Consider the following 20,055-nt stretch of genomic DNA (forward strand, 5'->3'; position numbering starts at 1 on the left):
CTTCGGTCCTATGGTTATATAGAAGAATGCCGCAATCTTCCACCGAAGAGACGCCTTTCCGACTTACCTATAGGGTTGATGCGGTAATCCTCGTGGAAATTGGGGAACCAAGCCCAAGGCTGCTTCTTGGGGGCGTTGACGAGGCAGTGGAGAAGGACCTGATCGACGAAACTAGGGAGATGGCCCATTTGACAAAAATTACGTTAAAGCAAATGGTAGCATGGTAGCTTTAACGTACAATGCCAAAGTGCTAAAAAGGAGTTTCGAACCAGACGACCTGGTGCTACGGCAAAACGACATTGGGTTACCTACTCCGGGAGAAGGCAAACTAGCGGCTAACTAGGAAGGCCCATACAGAGTAAGAGAAGTACTCGGTAAGGGGTCCTACAAGTTGGAACGTTTGAATGGGAGCGAGGTGCCAAGAACGTGGAACGCGACAAACTTGAAAAGATTCTACCCTTACAAGACGACCCCGCAATTTAACGGTTTCTTTTACTTCGCTCGTTACTTTGTTACCTTGTTCCGTTCCGTTATAAATACTTCGCTCACTACTGTTCGTTGCTTTACTATTTTACTTTGTTATCTCGTCTCATTATGAATACCATGAACAATTGCATTGTGTAATTTACTGATTTTAAAGTTACATGTTTCATCCTTATTTTTCCTTTCCACGGATAACCGGGACTGATCACCCCGGGAGCCTTAGTCAAAGCAAAGAATACCACAAAGGCAAAATATATGGCCTACCGGCCAAATGATAAAGCTCTAATATAAGAAAGCTACAAATATTCTTCAAAGGTAACTAGTCGGCCCAAGAACAATATAAAGCAAGTCACGATAAGTATCACAAAACAAGGGCATCACATCGGCCCAACATATTAAAAGTACTACAAAACAAGGGCATCGTATTTGCCCAACAAGTTAAAACAACAAATTAAAACTACAGAAGGACAAGTCAAAGCAACTGAGACTAAAATTATTGAGGAGTTCCTGACTTCTTGGGAATGTCTACGATCTTGCCATCCTGAACCATCTTGAAGGCCCCAACTAAGGAGTTATCCAGATCGGGAGCCAAGACGGCAATCTTGCCATCCCTCACAATGTCTTGTTCCTCTTATTCAGAGAGGCAACCTCTTGCTGAGCAACCTGGGCCGACCTCTCGACCTCGCTATGCTTCTCCTCCAACTCTTTCAACTTTTTCTCCAGCTCTTTAACTTTGGCCTCAGCAGAAGCGGCTTGACCCTGAGCAACGTTCAATTCCTTAGAGACAGTGAGGTCGCGCTCCACCAACCTGTTGATCTCGGAGGTGTCCTCCTCCGCACTCTTCTCTTTGTCGGTAAGTTAGGTTTTCAACTCAGCGATGTCTTTTTGAGAAGCACGAAGTTTTCCCTCCAGAGCTTGACACTGAGCCAGAATGGGCTCCACCTTCTGGGCAATGGCTGTGGCTCGGAGGAGACTACGATAAGTCCACTTCGCCAAAGCGGTGAAATCCACCTCCTTAAAGAATTCCCCAGTCCCCGGGAGGAGTTGAGAATTAATAAAATGGCCAGCATCAAAGCTCCTCTCCATCACCGTCAAGGTCTTACTGGCAGGACCTTTTCTTTTCTTGGGTTTGGAGACAATGGTCAGATTAGGGTCAGCCTCGGAACCAGGCCCCTGCTCTTGGATTGGCTTTTCCACAACCCCCCTCAAAGGATGATCGGGGTGGGTGCTACCAGAAGGCTGGGAATCACTCTGATCCTCAGCTGCAGTCCGACCACTCCCCTCACCGATGGCTTTGGGACCCGGGACCTCTGAATGGGTCACCAAGGAGTCATCATCATCACTCTCGCCAAGGAAATGGGCCATCAGCTCCGCCAGGGTAGTCTTCCTATCATCCATAGAAACTACAAGGAAAATGCAAGTAAAGAAGATAGGAAACAAGTTTTAATAAGAAACCCCAAAGGAAATGGAAAGGAAAGGTTAATTGGAAGAATGGGAAAACAACCTACCGACGTGGGCCCGACCAATTTCCCGATCACCCAGTAACAAATGAGGATTAAGGTTTCAAGGCCCAAAGATCGCCAACAAGATGTCGGCAATCCGGCACTCCTCCTCGTGCAACCCATCATAAGTCACCTTTATTAAGTAGTCAGAGTCATCCCCAAAGCTTTAATAGGTGGGAATCTGCCTCTCTCCTTCCAGGGTCAGCAAAAATGAATGGTAACCCTGAACCGGCCTGACCTTAAAGAAGATACTTCTGAAGCCATGGGAGGAGTCCTCAAAAAGCCCAAAGATCCTTTGGCCTTGTACGACTCGGAAGGACACATACCCTTTCTTGGTTCTACCCTCCCAAGAAGGGTTTGTTAATAGGAAGAGGTAGAGGAATACGTTCACAGAGACCAAGAGCTCCAGCTATTCACACACCAGCTCAAAGCAGCAGATCGCTGCCCAGCTGTTAGGATGGAGTTGCAAAGGAGCAACATCGCAGCAATTTAACAAAGACATCACAAAGGGAGAGAAGGGAATTCGGATCCCCAGGGTAGTAAACATTGGTTTATAGACCCACAACCAATCAACTACCCGGGGGTCGCCATGTTCTTATGGCAAATACGCTCCCGATTGCTAGGAACGTAGACCTGGTAGTTCGCTTCCTCCGGACTTCCCCCACACAGAGAACTGGAATCCCAAAATGCTTGGAGCTCCTCCTTGGTTACCCTAGATGGCGTATCCTTCACATCCGAGGTTACCCAAGTGTAAAAATCAATGACGTTTGGCACCGGTGGTCGAGCCATACCTATAGTGGGGGCACCACTAAAGTCAACCCGGGAGGTCGTAAACTTGGAGGATAAACAAAAATGGATCTACAGCTAACTACGCTACTAATCCATGATACTTACGCTAATCTAGAGCCTAGATTCAAGAAACAAACACCTCAATGGTACCCCCTAGCAACTATCTAGCGTAGGCTACAACAGTTCAAGCAAACATAAACCAAAATGGAAAATAGCACGCATTGATCGACAAAAATAACAAAGCAACAATCACAGAACTAGGGGTGTTCACGGTGCGGTTTGGTTCGGTTTTTGAGGAAAAAGTCATCCGATCCGATCGTCTAATTAAACTGCGGTTCGGTTTGGTTCGATTTTTTTATCAAAGTCATCCGAACCAAACCAAACCAATTAAAATCGGTTTGGTTTGGTTCGGTTTGTTCGGTTTTCCAATTAACTACGAAAAAAAAGTCTAAAAATATTGCAGGAACTACTAGAGCCAAGACTGAAATATAAAAAAATTGTGGAGTATAAGCAAATAACAAACATTAGTATGTACACTTCTGTTCAAACATTCCTTATTTGACTCGATGGACTCTGACCTTTGACGGTGCTGGGAGGGAGAGGGTTCGGCGCTACTGGGAGGGGCTGGGTTCGGCACTGCTGGGAGAGGCTGGGTTCGGCGCTGCTGAGAGGGGTTGGGAGGGCTAGGTTCGGCGCTGCTGGGAGATAAACATAGCTAAAACCAGCATGTCATAGCATCACAAATTCACAATCCAAGAGAGACACAAACAAAGACAAACATAGCTAAAACCAGAATAAAAAAAAAACATAATTATACAATTCACAGATTCACAAATTACACAGAATTTCCTGAAAATTTTTGCTTCAAAAGTAACCCCAAGTTACATTTCATAAGATTAATATAATAGAAAGAAAATACAATGAACGATTAACTGAATTATTTGAACTAATGCTTCAGGTCAAATTACCAAAATCACAGGCATAAGTGCATAGCCATCAAAGCTATGAAATTTTTTGTTATACAATCTACACAAAATACAGTGATTAAACATGGCATAATCCCACGCATAATTAGCATCGATATATAATAAACAACCAATTGAACAATTATTTTATCAGAAAAAAATATTGAAAGCCAAATTACATTATTTCTTCAATGCAACATGAATCAAATGGTCAAATTCTATGTGTGATAAACCCTAGGATTTGATATTAGAAGAGAATGCTGAAAGGGAAAAATAAAGAAAACTAGGTAGAACGTTACCTGGTTGAAAATTAGGGTTTATGAAGGGTGAATTGAATGGAATCAAATGTTGGTGACTCCTCTCAGTTCTGGAAGAAACGAAGAATGTTGTTCGTGGAGGACGACGCAGCTCCTGGTGCGTGGAGGAGATGGCGGCTGCGGGGCGTGGAGGATGACGAGGAAGGGAGGGAGAGCTCAGCCAACATCGGTTCGGTTCGGTTAGGGTTTTCACTATTAAAACCAAAAACCGAACCAAACCGCAGAAAAAATAGCAAAATATTATTTTTTCGGTTTTTTCGGTTTTCGGTTTGTTCGGTTTTCAGTTTGTTTGGTTCGGTTGGTCGGTTTTATTCGGTTTGGATCGGTTTTGAACACCCCTACACAGAACTGTAGAATAACAAAGGAAGCATGAAGCACTAACCAAGAAAGTATGCAGGAAAAAGGAAGGAAGCAAATGAAGAAGAGTACGCAGAGTCTCGCAAGGAGTAATTCAGAGAGCAAAATAGTAAACAGAAGCAAATGTGGTGATGAATGAAAAATGAGGAATGAAGGAAGTTTTGAGAGAGGCAGAATGGTAACCGTCAAAGAGGGAGCGTGAAAATACAGGAATAAAATAGTCCTTTCCCTTGGGTTTGCGCAAAGTTTGAAGCGACACACCAAGCTAGGAGTGGGGGTGAAGCACACGCACGGGATCGCAGTCTCCATCAACGGATTCCCGACTTGAGGAGAGCTCAGCCAAGGGAAAAAGCGAGTGGCACGAATGCGCCAATCACCATCTAGCTTCGTAATTGGCACGTTGGGGGCATTGTTCCGGTCTGATCCATTAGTGAGTTGGGCCCGGATACCGAGTTGCCAACCCGACGGGTCTCCCAACTCGCAAATCCCCTTTTTTCCCTTCTGGTCACAGCACCTAGACAGTTGGTAAAAAGCTTCCAGTAAAGAGGGTCTGTTCATGTGAGACCCACTCGAGCACAGAGTAAATAAGAGGAAGGCCCTACCCCTCCCCAGAGGTACGTCACTGATGAGCGGATAATTTATACGCTTTTTGGCATTATTTTTAGTATGTTTTTAGTATATTTTAATTAGTTTTTATTATGTTTTTACTAGTTTTTATTCAAAAAATCACATTCTTGGACTCCACTATGAGTTTGTGTATTTTTCTGTGATTTCAGGTATTTTCTGGCTGAAATTGAGGGACCTGAGCAAAAATCTGATTTAGAGGCTGAACAAGGACTGCAGATGCTATTGGATTCTGAACCTCCTGCACTCGAAATGGATTTTATCGACCTACAGAAGTCCAATTGGCGCACTCTCAATTGAGTTGGAAAGTAGACATCTTGGGCTTTCCATCAATATATAATAGTCTATACTTTTCTCGAGTCTTGATGACGTAAACTGGCGTTTTAACGCCAACTTTCTACCCTATTCTGGCGTTAAACGCCAGAACTAGCATGAAAGCTGGAGTTAAACGTCCAAACTCGCACAAAAGCTGACGTTTAACTCCAAGAAAAGTCTCTACATATGATAGCTTCAATGTTCAGCCCAAGCACACACCAAGTGGGCCCCGGAAGTGGATTTCTACACTAACTATTCTAGCTTACTCATTTTCTGTAACCCTAGGTCACTAGTTTATTATAAAAACTACTTTTAGTGATTCATTTTGTATCTCATGACATTTTTACATTATAACTTGTATTCTCTATGGCATGAGTCTCTAAACTCCATGGTTGGGGTGAGGAGCTCTGCTGTGTCTCGATGAATTAATGCAATTACTACTGTTTTCCATTCAATCACGCTTGTTTCTATTCTAAGATATTCACTCGTACTTCAACCTGATGAATGTGATGATCTGTAACACTCATCATTATTCTCACCTATGAACGTGTGCCTGACAACCACCTCCGTTCTATCTGCAATAGATTGAGTGCATATCTCTTGGGTTTCTAATCTAAGATTAGAACCTTCGTGGTATAGGCTAGAATTATTGGCGGCCATTCCTGAGATCCGGAAAGTCTAAACCTTGTCTGTGGTATTCCGAGTAGGATCTGGGAAGGGATGACTGTGATGAGCTTCAAACTCACGAGTTCTGGGCGTAGTGACAGACGCAAAAGGATCAACGGATCCTATTCCAACATGAGTGAGAACTGACAGATGATTAGCGTGCGGTGACAGCGCATTTGGACCATTTTCACTGAGAGGACGGATGGTAGTCATTGACATCGGTGATCCACCAACATACAGCTTGCCATGGAGGGAGCCTTGCGTGTGTGAGGAAGAAGACAGTAGGAAAGCAGAGATTCAGAAGACAGAGCATCTCCAAAACCTCAACCTGTTCTCCATTACTGCATAACAAGTATTCATTTCATGTTCTTTTACTTTTACAATTAAAACTAAGAATCATTACTGATATCCTGACTAAGAATTACAAGATAACCATAGCTTGATTCAAGCCGACAATCTCCGTGGGAACGGCCCTTACTCACCTAAGATATTACTTGAACGACCCAGTGCACTTGCTGGTTAGTTGTGCGGAATTGTAAAAGTGTGATTGTAATTTCGTGCACCAAGTTTTTGGCGCCGTTGCTGGGGATTGTTCGAGTTTGGACAACTGACGATTTATTTTGTTGCTTAGATTAAGAAAAATTTTTCTTTTTTTAGTTTAGAGTCTTCTATTATTGTTTCTAGTTTTTGGTTGAAATTTTTTTAAATCCTTATTTTCTTTTTCAATTTTTTTGAAAATTTTTTTTATAAACTAATAATTAAGTTTTTCTGTTTGAGTTTAGTTTTATATTTTAAGTTTGGTGTCAATTGCATGATTTTATTTTTCCTTCAATTTTTTTGAATTATTTGTGCTCAGAATATAAAAAAAATTAGTTTGGTGTCCTTTGTATTTTTTTTTCTTAAAAATCTTTCAAAAGTTGTTCTTAGCGTTCATCGTGATATTCAAAGTTTTCCTATTTTTTTCCTTTGTTTTGATCTAAAAAATTAAGTTTGGTGTCATTTTTACTGTTTTTCTCTTTCTTCATTAAATTCAAAAATATATTTTCTCTTTATTTTAATTAATTTTCGAATTTTCCTTTAAAAATTTCAAATTTCTATTTTAAAACTTTTTATTCCATCTTATCTTAGTTTTGAAATTTCAAAATTCAAATCTTTTTCAAAAATCATATCCAAAGTTTTTCAAATCTTCTTAATTAAGTAATTATTTTAGTTTTCGAATTCTTTTTTCCTTTTTCTTTTTTTCAAAATTTATATTTTAATTTCTAATTATTTTATTTTATCTTATTTTCCTTTATTATTCATTTTTTTAACTAAATAAAATAAAATAAAAATAAAAATATATTTTATTTATAATTCACATCAATTCCCTTTTCTCCATCATGGACCTAAGTGGAAATGAGCAGTCCAGAAGGACTCTGGGGTCATATGCTAACCCCATTACTGCTGCATATGGGAGTAGCATCTGTATACCTCCCATCAGAGCAAGCAGTTTTGAGCTAAATCCTCAACTCATTGTCATGGTGCAGCAAAATTGCCAGTATTCCAGTCTTCCACAGGAAGAACCTACTGAGTTTCTGGCACAGTTCTTGCAAATTGCTGACACAGTACGTGACAAGGAAGTAGATCAGGATGTCTACAGATTATTACTATTTCCATTTGGTGTAAAAGATCAAGCTAAGAGGTGGTTAAATAACCAACCCACAGTAAGCATAAGAACATGGAAACAGTTATCAGACAAATTCCTGAATCAATATTACCCTCCAAAAAGGATGACACAGCTAAGGCTGGACATCCAAGGCTTTAAACAAGAGGATAATAAATCCCTTTATAATGCCTGGGAGAGGTACAGAGGGATGCTAAGAAAATGCTCCCCCGAAATATTTTCAGAGTGGGTGCAGCTAGACATCTTCTATTACGGGCTTACAGAAAGAGCCCAGATGTCTCTAGATCACTCAGCTGGTGGATCTATACACATGAGAAAGACGATTGAAGAGGCTCAAGAGCTCATAGATACGGTTGCTAGAAATCAACATCTGTACTCAAGCAATGAGTCCTCCATAAAAGAAGAGGCTAGGGTAGTATCTACTGATCCTAATCCTCAAGAACAAATTGTTGAACTTAATCAGCAATTGCTCCTTATGACAAAACAATTAGCAGAATTTAAAGAGATGCTCCAAGACACTAAAAATGCTAACAAAAATATGGAAGCACAACTGAATCAGACAAGACAGCAGCTATCTAAACAGATAACAGAAGAATGCCAAGCTGTTCAACTAAGGAGCAGGAAGACATTGAATAATTCAGCTCAAAGTAGCAGAAAGCCAAGAAAGGAACAACTGATAGAGGATGACTAAACCACTGTCCAAAATCCCTCTGAGGACAGCAAGAGCCCAGAGAGGAATAATTCTGGCGTTCAAATGCCAAAAAAGGATGAAAATTGGCATCAAACTCCCAGTGGATGCCCACTTCTGGCGTTCAAACACCAGAAAAAGGTGGAAAATTGGTGTTAAACGCCCATCCAACCTCTACTCCTGGTGTTCAAATGCCAGTGAGGGATCAGACACCTGCAAGTGCTGATTGTAACCCTGCTAAGAAGGCTTCCCTAACCACCTCTGTAGGAAATAAACCTGCAGCAACTAAGGTTGAGGAATACAAAGCCAAGATGCCTTATCCTCAGAAACTCCGCCAAGCGGAACAGGATAAACAATTTGTCCGCTTTGCAGACTATCTCAGGACTCTTGAAATAAAGATCCCGTTTGCAGAGGCACTTGAGCAAATACCCTCTTATGCTAAGTTCATGAAAGAGATCTTAAGTCATAAGAAGGATTGGAGAGAAACTGAAAAAGTTCTCCTCACTGAAGAATGCAGTGCAGTCATTCTGAAAAGCTTACCAGAGAAGCTTAAAGATCCGGGAAGCTTTATGATACCATGAACATTAGAGGGTGCTTGTACCAAGACAGCTCTATGTGACCTTGGGGCAAGTATCAACCTAATACCTGCATCCACTATCAGAATGCTTGGCTTGACTGAAGAAGTCAAACCAACCCGAATATGCCTCCAACTTGCTGATGGCTCCATTAAATATCCATCAGGCATAATTGAGGACATGATTTTCAAGGTTGGGCCATTTGTCTTTCCCACTGACTTTATAGTGCTGGAAATGGAAGAGCACAAGAGTGAAACTCTCATTCTAGGAAGACCATTTCTAGCAACTGGACGAACTCTTATTGATGTACAAAAAGGGAAAGTGACCCTGAGAGTCAATGAGGATGAGTTCAAGTTAAATGCTGTCAAAGCTATGCAGCATTCAGACATATCAAATGACTGCATGAGCGCTGACATTATTGACTCTTTAGTAGAAGAGATCAATATGACTGAGATTCTCGAATCAGAGTTAGAGAACATTTTTAAAGATGTCCAGCCTGATCTGGAGGAACCAGAGAAAATGAAAGAACCTCTAAAAACTCCTCAAGAAGATGAGAGGCCTCCTAAACCCGAGCTCAAACCACTACCACCATCTCTGAAATATGCATTTCTCAGAGAGGATTATACTTTCCCTGTAATCATAAGCTCTGTCTTAGAGCCACAGGAAGAAAAGGCACTACTTCAGGTGCTAAGGACACACAAGACAGCCCTTGGGTGATCCATAAGTGATCTTAAGGGCATTAGCCCAGCCAGATGCATGCACAAGATCCTTTTGGAGGATGATGCTAAGCCAGTGGTTCAACCACAGAGGCGGCTGAATCCAGTCATGAAGGAGGTAGTGCAGAAGGAAGTCACTAAGTTACTAGAGGCTGGGATTATTTATCCTATCTCTGATAGCCCCTGGGTGAGCCCTGTCCAAGTCGTCCCGAAGAAGGGAGGTATGACAGTGATTCATAATGAGAAAAATGAACTGGTTCCTACAAGAATAGTTACAGGGTGGCGTATCTGTATTGACTACAGAAGGCTCAATACAGCCACCAGAAAGGATCATTTTTCTTTGCTATTCATAGACCAGATGCTAGAGAGACTAGCAGGTCATGAATACTACTGCTTTTTGGATGGCTATTCAGGTTATAATTAAATTGTAGTAGATCCTCAAGACTAAGAGAAAACAGTATTCACATGTCCATCTGGAGTATTTGCATATAGAAGGATGACTTTTGGTCTGTGCAATGCACCTGCAACCTTTCAGAGGTGCATGCTCTCTATTTTCTCTGATATGGTAGAAAATTTTTTGGAAGTCTTCATGGATGACTTCTCGGTATTTGGAGACTCTTTCAGCTCCTGTCTTGACCATCTAGCACTTGTTCTAAAAAGGTGCCAAGAGACTAACCTGGTTTTAAATTGGGAAAAATGTCACTTCATGGTGACTGAAGGGATTATTCTTGGGCACAAAATTTTGAACAAGGGAATAGAGGTGGATCAGGCTAAGGTAGATGTAATTGAAAAATTACCACCACCTGCCAATGTTAAGGCAATCAGAAGCTTTCTGGGACATGCATGATTCTACAGGAGGTTTATAAAGGATTTCTCAAAAATTGCAAAATCTCTGAGCAATCTGCTAGCTGCTGACACGGCATTTACCTTTGATAGAGAGTGTCTGCAGGCGTTTGAAACTCTGAAAGCTAAGCTGGTCACAGCACCAGTCATCTCTGCACCAGACTGGACATTACCATTTGAATTAATGTGTGATGCCAGTGACCATGCTATTGGTGCAGTATTAGGACATAGGCACAACAAGCTTCTGCATGTCATTTACTATGCAAGCCGCATTTTAAATAACGTACAGAAGAATTACAGAACCACAGAGAAAGAGCTGCTTGCAGTGGTTTATGCCATTGACAAGTTTAGATCCTACTTAGTAGGATCAAAAGTGATTGTGTATACTGACCATGCTGCTCTTAAATATCTACTCACAAAGCAGGATTCAAAACCCAGGCTCATAATATGGGTGTTGCTTTTGCAAGAGTTTGATATAGAAATAAGAGACAGAAAAGGGACAGAGAACCAGGTAGCTGATCACCTGTCCCGGATAGAACCAGTAGCAGGGGCATCCCTCCCTTCTATTGAGATCTCTAAGACCTTTCTGGATGAGCAACTCTTTGCCATTTAGGAAGCACCATGGTTTGCAGACATTGCAAATTATAAAGCTGTGAGATTCATACCCAAGGAGTACAGCAAGTAGCAAACGAAAAAACTAATTTCTGATGCAAAGTACTACTTGAGGGATGAGCCATATCTCTTTAAGAGATGTGCAGACGGAATGATCCGCAGATGCGTGCCTAGAGAAGAGGCACAGAAGATCCTATGGTATTGCCATGGATCACAATATGGAGGACATTTCGGAGGTGAGCGAACAGCCACTAAGGTCCTCCAATGTGGCTTCTACTGGCCTACTCTCTATAGAGATTCCTGAGAGTTTGTGCATAACCGTGACATTTGCCAAAGAGCTGGTAACTTGCCTCATGGTTATGCCATGCCTCAACAAGGGATCTTAGAGATTGAATTGTTTGATGTATGGGGTATTGACTTCATGGGTCCTTTCCCACCATCATATTCAAACACTTACATTCTGGTGGCAGTAGACTACGTATCTAAATGGGTAGAAGCCATTGCAACACCCACTAATGATACTAAGACAGTGCTGAAATTCCTCCAGAAACATATCTTCAGCATGTTTGGTGTCCCTAGAGTACTAATCAGTGATGGGGGCACTCATTTCTGTAATAAACAGCTTTACTCTGCTATGGTCCGATATAGAATTAGCCACAAAGTAGCAACTCCATATCATCCACAGACAAATGGGTAGGCTGAAGTCTGTAATAGAGAACTAAAAAGAATCCTGGAATGGACTGTCATTGCCCGTAGAAGGGATTGGGCAAAAAGCTTGGATGATGCTCTGTGGGCATACAGAACAGCATTCAAGACTCCTATAGGAACCTCTCCATACCAGCTTGTGTATGGCAAGGCCTGTCATCTGCCCGTGGAACTAGAACATAAGGCCTACTGAGCAACCAGATTCCTAAACCTGGATGCTAAGTTAGCTCGAGAGAAAAGATTGCTCTAGCTGAATGAGCTAGATGAATTCAGACTCAATGCTTTTGAAAATACAAAAATTTATAAGAAAAAAGTAAAAAGGTGGCATGACAAGAAACTGTCATCTAGAGTCTTTGAGCCAGGACAGAAGGTTCTGCTGTTTAACTCTAGGCTCAGATTATTCCCCGGGAAATTAAAATCCCGGTGGAAGGGACCATATGTGATTACAAGTGTGTCACCATATGGATATGTTGAGCTTCAGGATATTGACTCTGACAAAAAGTTCATTGTTAATCGACAGAGAATCAAACATTATCTTGAAAGCAATTTTGAGCAAAAATGCTCAAAACTAAGACTAGAATAAATCTCAGTCAAGGTCCAGCTAAGAACAATAAAGAAGCGCTTGCTGGGAGGCAACCCAGCCATTAGCACGTTTATTTGTTATTTAAATAATATTTATAAGAGTTTGATATAAATTATCTTCAAGGTTAACTATTAATTGTAGGAATTCACAGAGTGACAGAAGGATTCAGCGCAAAAAGCAGAGAAAAGGAGCTCACTGGCAAGAAAACGCCAGTAAGGGGTATTTTGGGCATTAAACGCCAGAATGGGTATCATTCTGGGCGTTTAACGCCAGTAAAGATACCATTTTGGGCGTTAAACGCCAGAATGGGTACCATTTTGGGCGTTAAACGCCAGAATGGGTACCATTCTGGGCGTTTAACGCCAGAATTGCAGCATCCTGGGCATTCAGAAAAACGCCCAGTGACAAAAGATTTCTGGCGTTTAACGCCAGCCAGGGTACCTGGATGGGCGTTAAACGCCCACAATGGCCAATATATGGGCGTTAAATGCCAGAAAGGCAGGGGGAGAAGATTTTGTTTTCCACTTCAAAATTTTTCAAACTTTCATGTTTTGATTCACAATTTTCTGCATAAACATGTTACAAATTTTCATCATTCACCTTCAATTTTCAAAAATTCAATAATTTTCTAAATTCTTTTTCAATTTTCTTTCAAATCCTTTCCAAATCTTCTTCAAAAACTCAATTATCTTCTCAATTTCTTTCCAAATCTTTTCCAACTCATCATATCATCTTTTAATTCTTAGATGCATCAATAAATTTTCATATTTAACTCCTTTATATCTTTTCCATTTTAAAAATTTCATCTTTTTTCATATCATGATTCTAATTTTTTTCACCAATCATATCTTTATATCATATCTTTTTCAAATTTTCAAAATCCCTCCCCTCCACTTATAAATACACATTCAGCCATCCCCATTTCTCCACCATTCAAACTTGACTCTCCTCCTATCTCCCTCCTTTCCTTTCTTTTGCTTGAGGGCAAGCAAACCTCTAAGTTTGGTGTGTTTTTCTGTGATCACCGAGCTAAGACTCATTAAGATCATGGCTCCTAAGGAAAAACAAACCAATTCAAGAGGCAAGAAAGAGAATACTCTAAAGAGTCTTTGGAATCAAGAGAGGTTCTTAACCAAAGAACATGCAGACCATTACCACAAAATAATGGGTCTGAGGTCAGTGATCCCGGAAGTTAAATTCGATCTGAAAGAAGACGAATACCCAGAGATCCAAGAACAGATTTGAAACAGAAGCTGGAAAATTCTAACTAATCCTGAGACAAAGGTGGGGAGAAACATGGTTCAGAAATTCTACTCAAATCTGTGGCTGACAGATAAGCAGAGAATAACTAGAACCGCCTTTCATACCTTTCGAACTACGGCCAGAGGGAGGATTATTTACTTCCACCTGGACAAAATAAGAGAGGTCTTCAAACTGCCTCAACTACAAGATGATCCAGAATCCTTTAATAGGAGAATGGTGAGAGTAGATAAGGGGTTGGACCAAGTTCTAGAGGACATATGCCTCCCTGGAACTAAGTGGATAACCAACTCAAAAGGTGTCCCAAACCAACTCAAGAGAGGAGATCTCAAACCAGTCGCAAGGGGCTGGTTGGACTTCATTGGGTGTTCTATACTACCCACTAGCAACCACTCTGAGGTCACTGTCAAAAGAGCAGTGATGATTCATTGTATTATGCTGGAAAACGAAGTAGAAATTCATCATCTGATTTCTTATGAGATTTACACAATTACAAATAAGAACTCCACTGAAGCCAAATTGGCTTACCCAAGCTTAATCTCTCTGCTGTGCAAAGACGCTGGGGTGAAGATGGGAGTAGATGAGTTCATCCCAGTCGAGCACCCAATCACGAAGAAGTCAATGGAAGGACAACAAGTGCAAGATAACTCCATCAAACGGAGGGCGCATGACTTCCTCCCAGAGATCCCTCAAATTGACTATTGGACCCGCCTAGAAGCATCTGTCACCAAGCTGCAAGAAGCTATGGATCAACTTAAGGAGGAACAGCAAAATCAAAACAGCATGCTTTGCAAGCTGCTTAAGAAACAGGAGAAGCAGGGGCGTGAGCTACAGAAGCTAAAGCGCCAGAAGCTCTCCCTTGAAGAGCCAGGCGTCCCACAACTTGAAGGAGTACTTACCTCTCCCACTGCAGGTTGTTGAGTCCTAACTCTGTGATAACCTTTTATCTATTTTAAGAGTACATGAGTATTAGTATTAGAGTCATTTGTCTTTATGTCTTTAATTTCCTTTCTTTTATTATTATTTGTCTGCTTCTATGTCTATTTTATATTATTAAATAATAAATAAAAATTAGAGTCTATGCCTTAAAGTTATGAATGTCCCATAAATCCTTCACCTCTCTCAAATGAAAAATGTGCCTAATTACAAAAGAACAAGAAGTACATGAATTTCAGATTTTATCTTGAAATTAGTTTAATTATTTTGATGTGGTGGCAATATTTCTTGTCTTCTGAATGAATGTTTGAACAGTGCATATTTTTTATAGTAAAGTTGTGAATGTTAAATTTGTTGGGTCTTGAAAGAATGATGGAAAAAGAGAAATGTTATTGATGATCTGAAAAATCATAAAAATTGATTCTTGAAGCAAGAAAAAGCAGTGAATAACAAAGCATTAAAAAAAAGAGCGAGAAGAAAAAGCAAGCAGAAAAAGCCAATAGCCCTTTAAACCAAAAGGCAAGGGGTAAAAAGGGTCCAAGGCTTTGAGCATTAATGGATATGAGGGCTCAAAGGAATAAAATCCTGGCCTAAGCAGTTAAATCAAGCTGTCCCTAACCATGTGCTTGTTGCATGAATGTCCAAGTGAAAAGCTTGAGACTGAGTGGTTAAAGTCGTGATCCAAAGCAAAAAGAGTGTGCTTAAGAACTCTGGACACCTCTAATTGGGACTTTAGCAAAGCTAAGTCACAATCTGAAAAGGTTCACCTAGTTATGTGTCTGTGGCATTTATGTATCCGGTGGTAATACCGGAAAACAAAGTGCTTAGGGCCACAGCCAAGACTCATAAAGTAACTGTGTTCAAGAATCAACATACTGTACTAGGAGAATCAATAACACTATCTGAATTCTGAGTTCCTATAGATGCCAATCATTCTGAACTTCAAAGGAAAAAGTGAGATGCCAAAACTATTCAGAAGCAAAAAGCTACTAGCCCCGCTCATCTAATTTGAACTAAGCTTTATTGATATTATGGGATTTATAGTATATTCTCTTTTTTTTATCCTATTTTGTTTTCAGTTGCTTGGGGACAAGCAACAATTTAAGTTTGGTGTTGTGATGAGCGGATAATTTATACGCTTTTTGGCATTGTTTTTATTATGTTTTTAGTATATTTTAGTTAGTTTTTATTATGTTTTTACTAGTTTTTATTCAAAAATCACATTCCTTGACTCCACTATGAGTTTGTGTATTTTTTTGTGATTTCAGGTATTTTCTGGCTGAAATTGAGGGACCTGAGCAAAAATCTGATTTAGAGGCTGAAGAAGGACTGCAGATGCTGTTGGATTATGACCCTCCTGCACTCGAAATGGATTTTCTCGAGCTACAGAAGCCCAATTGGCTTGCTCTTAATTGCGTTGGAAAGTAGACATCTTGGGATTTCCAGCAATATATAATAGTCCATACTTTGCCCGAGTTTTGATGATGTAAACTGGCGTTTTAACGCCAACTTTCTATCCTATTTTGGCGTTAAACACCAGAACTGGCATGAAAGCTGGAGTTAAACGCCCAAACTGGCTCAAAAGCTGGCGTTTAACTCCAAGAAAATTCTCTACATGTGAAAGCTTCAATGCTCAGCCCAAGCACACACGAAGTGGGCCCCGGAAGTGGATTTCTGTAAGACCCAAAATCTTTGAAAAAGGGTTATCATTAGCTAATTTCAAATTCAGTATTTCTGTAGCTTTAATTTCAAAAATTTCTCTATTAAAGAAAATTAAAGCAAGTTTTGATTTATTGAATTTGAAATAAATTGAGATTATTATCCAATTTTACAATTATTGGATTATTTTCTATTTTCAAATTATAAAGTTGGTAGTTGTGAAATAATAAGGATTTTTATATGATTTTGGACTAAATAATTAATATTTTGAATATTAATACTACTACTTTGGAAAATAAAGGGGTTTAATTATATTATTTCTAATTATTTTGATTTGGGCATTTTATTGAAAATAATTGTGAAACTGATGAGCAAATAGTATTTTTATACACTATTATTGTTAGATTAGAATTTATTTCTAATTACTACATTATACCTATTTTTGGGTGAAATTACAGACATGCCCCTAACCCTAATTTTTGAAAATGAAACCCTAACCCTGAAACCTAACCCATGACCCGGTTCCCTTTAGCCACACCCCCAACCTTTCCTTGCTCTCAGCAGCGGCAACACACGCTGAGTTTCCTTTGTGTTCCCTGAAAGAATGAAACAAAGAAAGAAAAAGAGACCTGAGGGGGAGTAGAGGAAATCGGAAGAGAATGAGGGGAGGGAGTCTTTGCCGCCACCTCTATCGCGCGCTACTGCCGGCCTGGAACCACCACTGCCGACGCGTCCTGCCGCCGCCGCCACCATGAAGTCGCCAATCTAACCTAAGTAAGAGAGAGATCAAGGCGAGCTTTGAGGAAGGGAGCTGTGCGAAGATGGAGAAGGAGAAGCCACCGTCGTGCCCGCCACAAGCTCGACATCGCGGTGAAGGCCGAACGCCTTCGAGGTTCCTGCTGCTACCTTGGAGCCGCGTCGTTGTTGCTGCCAGGGTCTCCTTCGTCGCTGTCCTTGGCGGCTCATGAACAGAGAGCGCACGCGTGGGTTGGAGGAAGGTGCTGCTGTCGCCGCCGTTGTTCGTGCCTCCTCCCGCCGCCGAATCTGCTCATTGAACCCCAGTGCTCGCTATCGCCTCTGCTGTCTGGGGCCGCGCCGCCGTGCCTGTCCGCCGGAAACCGCCACTGAAGCGGTGTCGTTTGGAGTTATCGCGAGTTGCCACCACCGGACCCACGCCGGAGTTACTGCCATTCACCGCTGCTGGTGTTGTTCGTCGCTGTGCTTGCCATTCGCAGCGGCTGCATCGCTTCTTCCACCGTTACGCTCACCGGGAGTGGCGCAGGTGTTGCTGGAACTACCATCGGGGCTGCCGCTACTCGGTGTAGTTCTTCCCTTGTTGCGGTAAGCGTGTTATTTCGGAAATCCCTTTTGGTCAGTATTCTGTAATGCTTGGTTAAAGACTCTGAGGTTTGGTAACATAGGTTTGAGTTCTGATTGCTGCCGTTCTGGTCATCGGGTGTAGCGCGATCGCTGCCAGAACCACCGTCGGGACTACCGTTGCTTGATTTGGCCGTTCTTTCTAAGTTTTGGTAAGCGTTTTCGATATGAAAGCCATTTTGGTTACTGTTATGTTATCATGCGCTGAGATTTTGCGGCGTTAATCGCTATAAGGTTGAGTCTCAATTATTGTATGTTGCGATTAGTGTTTCTATGGATATTGCGAAAGTGGCTGGGAGCTGAGCTTTTGGTTGCCGTCAGTTCGAGTTGAGGCGGAAAGGACTCTGAGACGTTTGGATTATGGAATTTGCATTTTGAGGTAGGGGCACTTTCCAAAAACTATGTTTTAAGTATTGGAATTATTACATATGGATACTGTTGTGAGATATTGTGTATTTGGTGATTGTATCTGCCTTATGTGTTATTTGATTGACTCGAGTGATTATGGATGTTGGTTTGGTTGAATTGTTGTGCGGCTTTGTGAATGTAATGTTTTGAAGTGATTCTTTAAAGATTTGAAATCTGAGTTTAATCCATTGAGGATTGATTTGATTTGAGTCAACTATTTGATGATGTGAAAAGTCGAATGCACTTTTGAATTCAGCCTGGTTTACTTTAATTGACTTGATCTTGGACAAATGATTTGTTACTGAACCGTTTCTTTAAAGCTTTGAAAATGAGTTAAATCGGTTGATATTGAGTTGATTTTGAAATGGTTTTCTTGAGATATGCCACTGAGGTGACTGTTGGATTTAGCTTGCTTTGAATTGATTTCTGGTTTTGAGCTGTTGAAAAGGAATGAGAAACGGTTTAGTTGGGATCCGAACTGGGTGGCAAAAGTCCAAGTTTTAGGGGAGGTGCTGCCAAAATTTCTACAAAATCCTAGTCTTGTTTGAAAAGTTATTTAAAAAGGATTGGATTTGAGAAGTTGTATTATTTGATTTATTAAGAGAATATTTATATTTTCAAGCTTAATTTATTTAGTGAACTTTATGCCTTGAGTTTGACTTATTTAGAAATGAACTATTTTTACCGTTTGAATCACTGAAGGAAAGAATGATGCTCTAATATTGATTTCAATATAAAAAGGAGCTTTTAGTGATTTCAAAGGAATCTAGACTTTTGATTGAGTAATTAAGTTTGAGGCATTTTGGAAGAGTTAGAAAAATGGGTTCCAAAAAGAAACCTGAAAGTGGTTTGATTCAAATGAACCGGTTCCTTTTCAAATGAGTTGATTTTTGGACCGGGTTGGAACTTGTGATTTTGTATAGTCGGTTTCATAATAAACTCAGTTTTATCTACTTGAACCGAGAATCCATGATTTTAAGAGTTTCAATGAATTTAAGGAATTGATATAGGTTGACCTTCCCTAAAGACTTGGGACTCTACCGAGAAGCTTTTGTTACAAAATCCCATTGTTGGACGGGTGGTTTTTAATACTTTGAAATAAATCCTTAACTTGCCATGGTTTTGGAAGTTTTGGAAAGAGAATGCTGAGAGTGGCTTTGTTTTAAACAAGGAACTCACTTTGAGTAAATTTGGCTTATGAGCCTGATATGATTTGAGAAATGAGATCTTTAAAGCCAAGGCTGAAAAGAGTTGAAATTTGATTTCAAAGTGAAATGGCTTGAGAAAAGTGATTTGTGGCTTTGATGCACATAAACTAGTTATGCTACGATTTAGGAAATTGCACGATCGGCAAAATTCCTTCCGGCAAGTGCACCGGTTATCGTCAAGTAAAAACTCACAATAGAGTGAGGTCGAATCCCACAAGGATTGGTTGAGTGAGCAATTCGGATTAGAAGTGTGTTCTAGTTGAGCGGAATCAAGATTGAGATGAGAATTTGCGGAATGTAAAGTTGGCGGGAAAAGTAAATGACAAGAAATTAAAATGGCGGAATCTTAAATTGCATGAATTAAAGAGCAGAAACTAAATTGCTGAAATTAAAGGGAATGGGGGTGATTGCATGAATTTAATTGCAGGATGTAAAGAGAAAGTGGAAATCAGAATTTGGGGGATTCATTGGGTTAAAGGAGATATTGAGATCTCCGAATCAAAACATGTTTATCTCTTCCTCAAGCAATGCATTCATTGAATTTTGCTTGGCAATCTTATATGATTGGATCCCAATCCCTTGGCTCACCAATTCTCTCTAAAAATGAACAAATTCCCAATCCCTTGGTTTAAATGTTCATAAGAAGAGATGATGCTCTATCACTGATTATACCACACAATTTCATGAACCACAATTTGGTAGGATTACATGTCACAATATCCATCCAAACCCCAATCCAATTCATTGTGAGAAAGCTTCTCTAGCATGAATCCTCCATTCCTTTCCCAAGGTTCCGAAGGATTC

The sequence above is a fragment of the Arachis hypogaea genome, chromosome 17, assembly GCF_003086295.3.
Source record: "Arachis hypogaea cultivar Tifrunner chromosome 17, arahy.Tifrunner.gnm2.J5K5, whole genome shotgun sequence".
Classification (NCBI taxonomy): domain Eukaryota; kingdom Viridiplantae; phylum Streptophyta; class Magnoliopsida; order Fabales; family Fabaceae; genus Arachis; species Arachis hypogaea.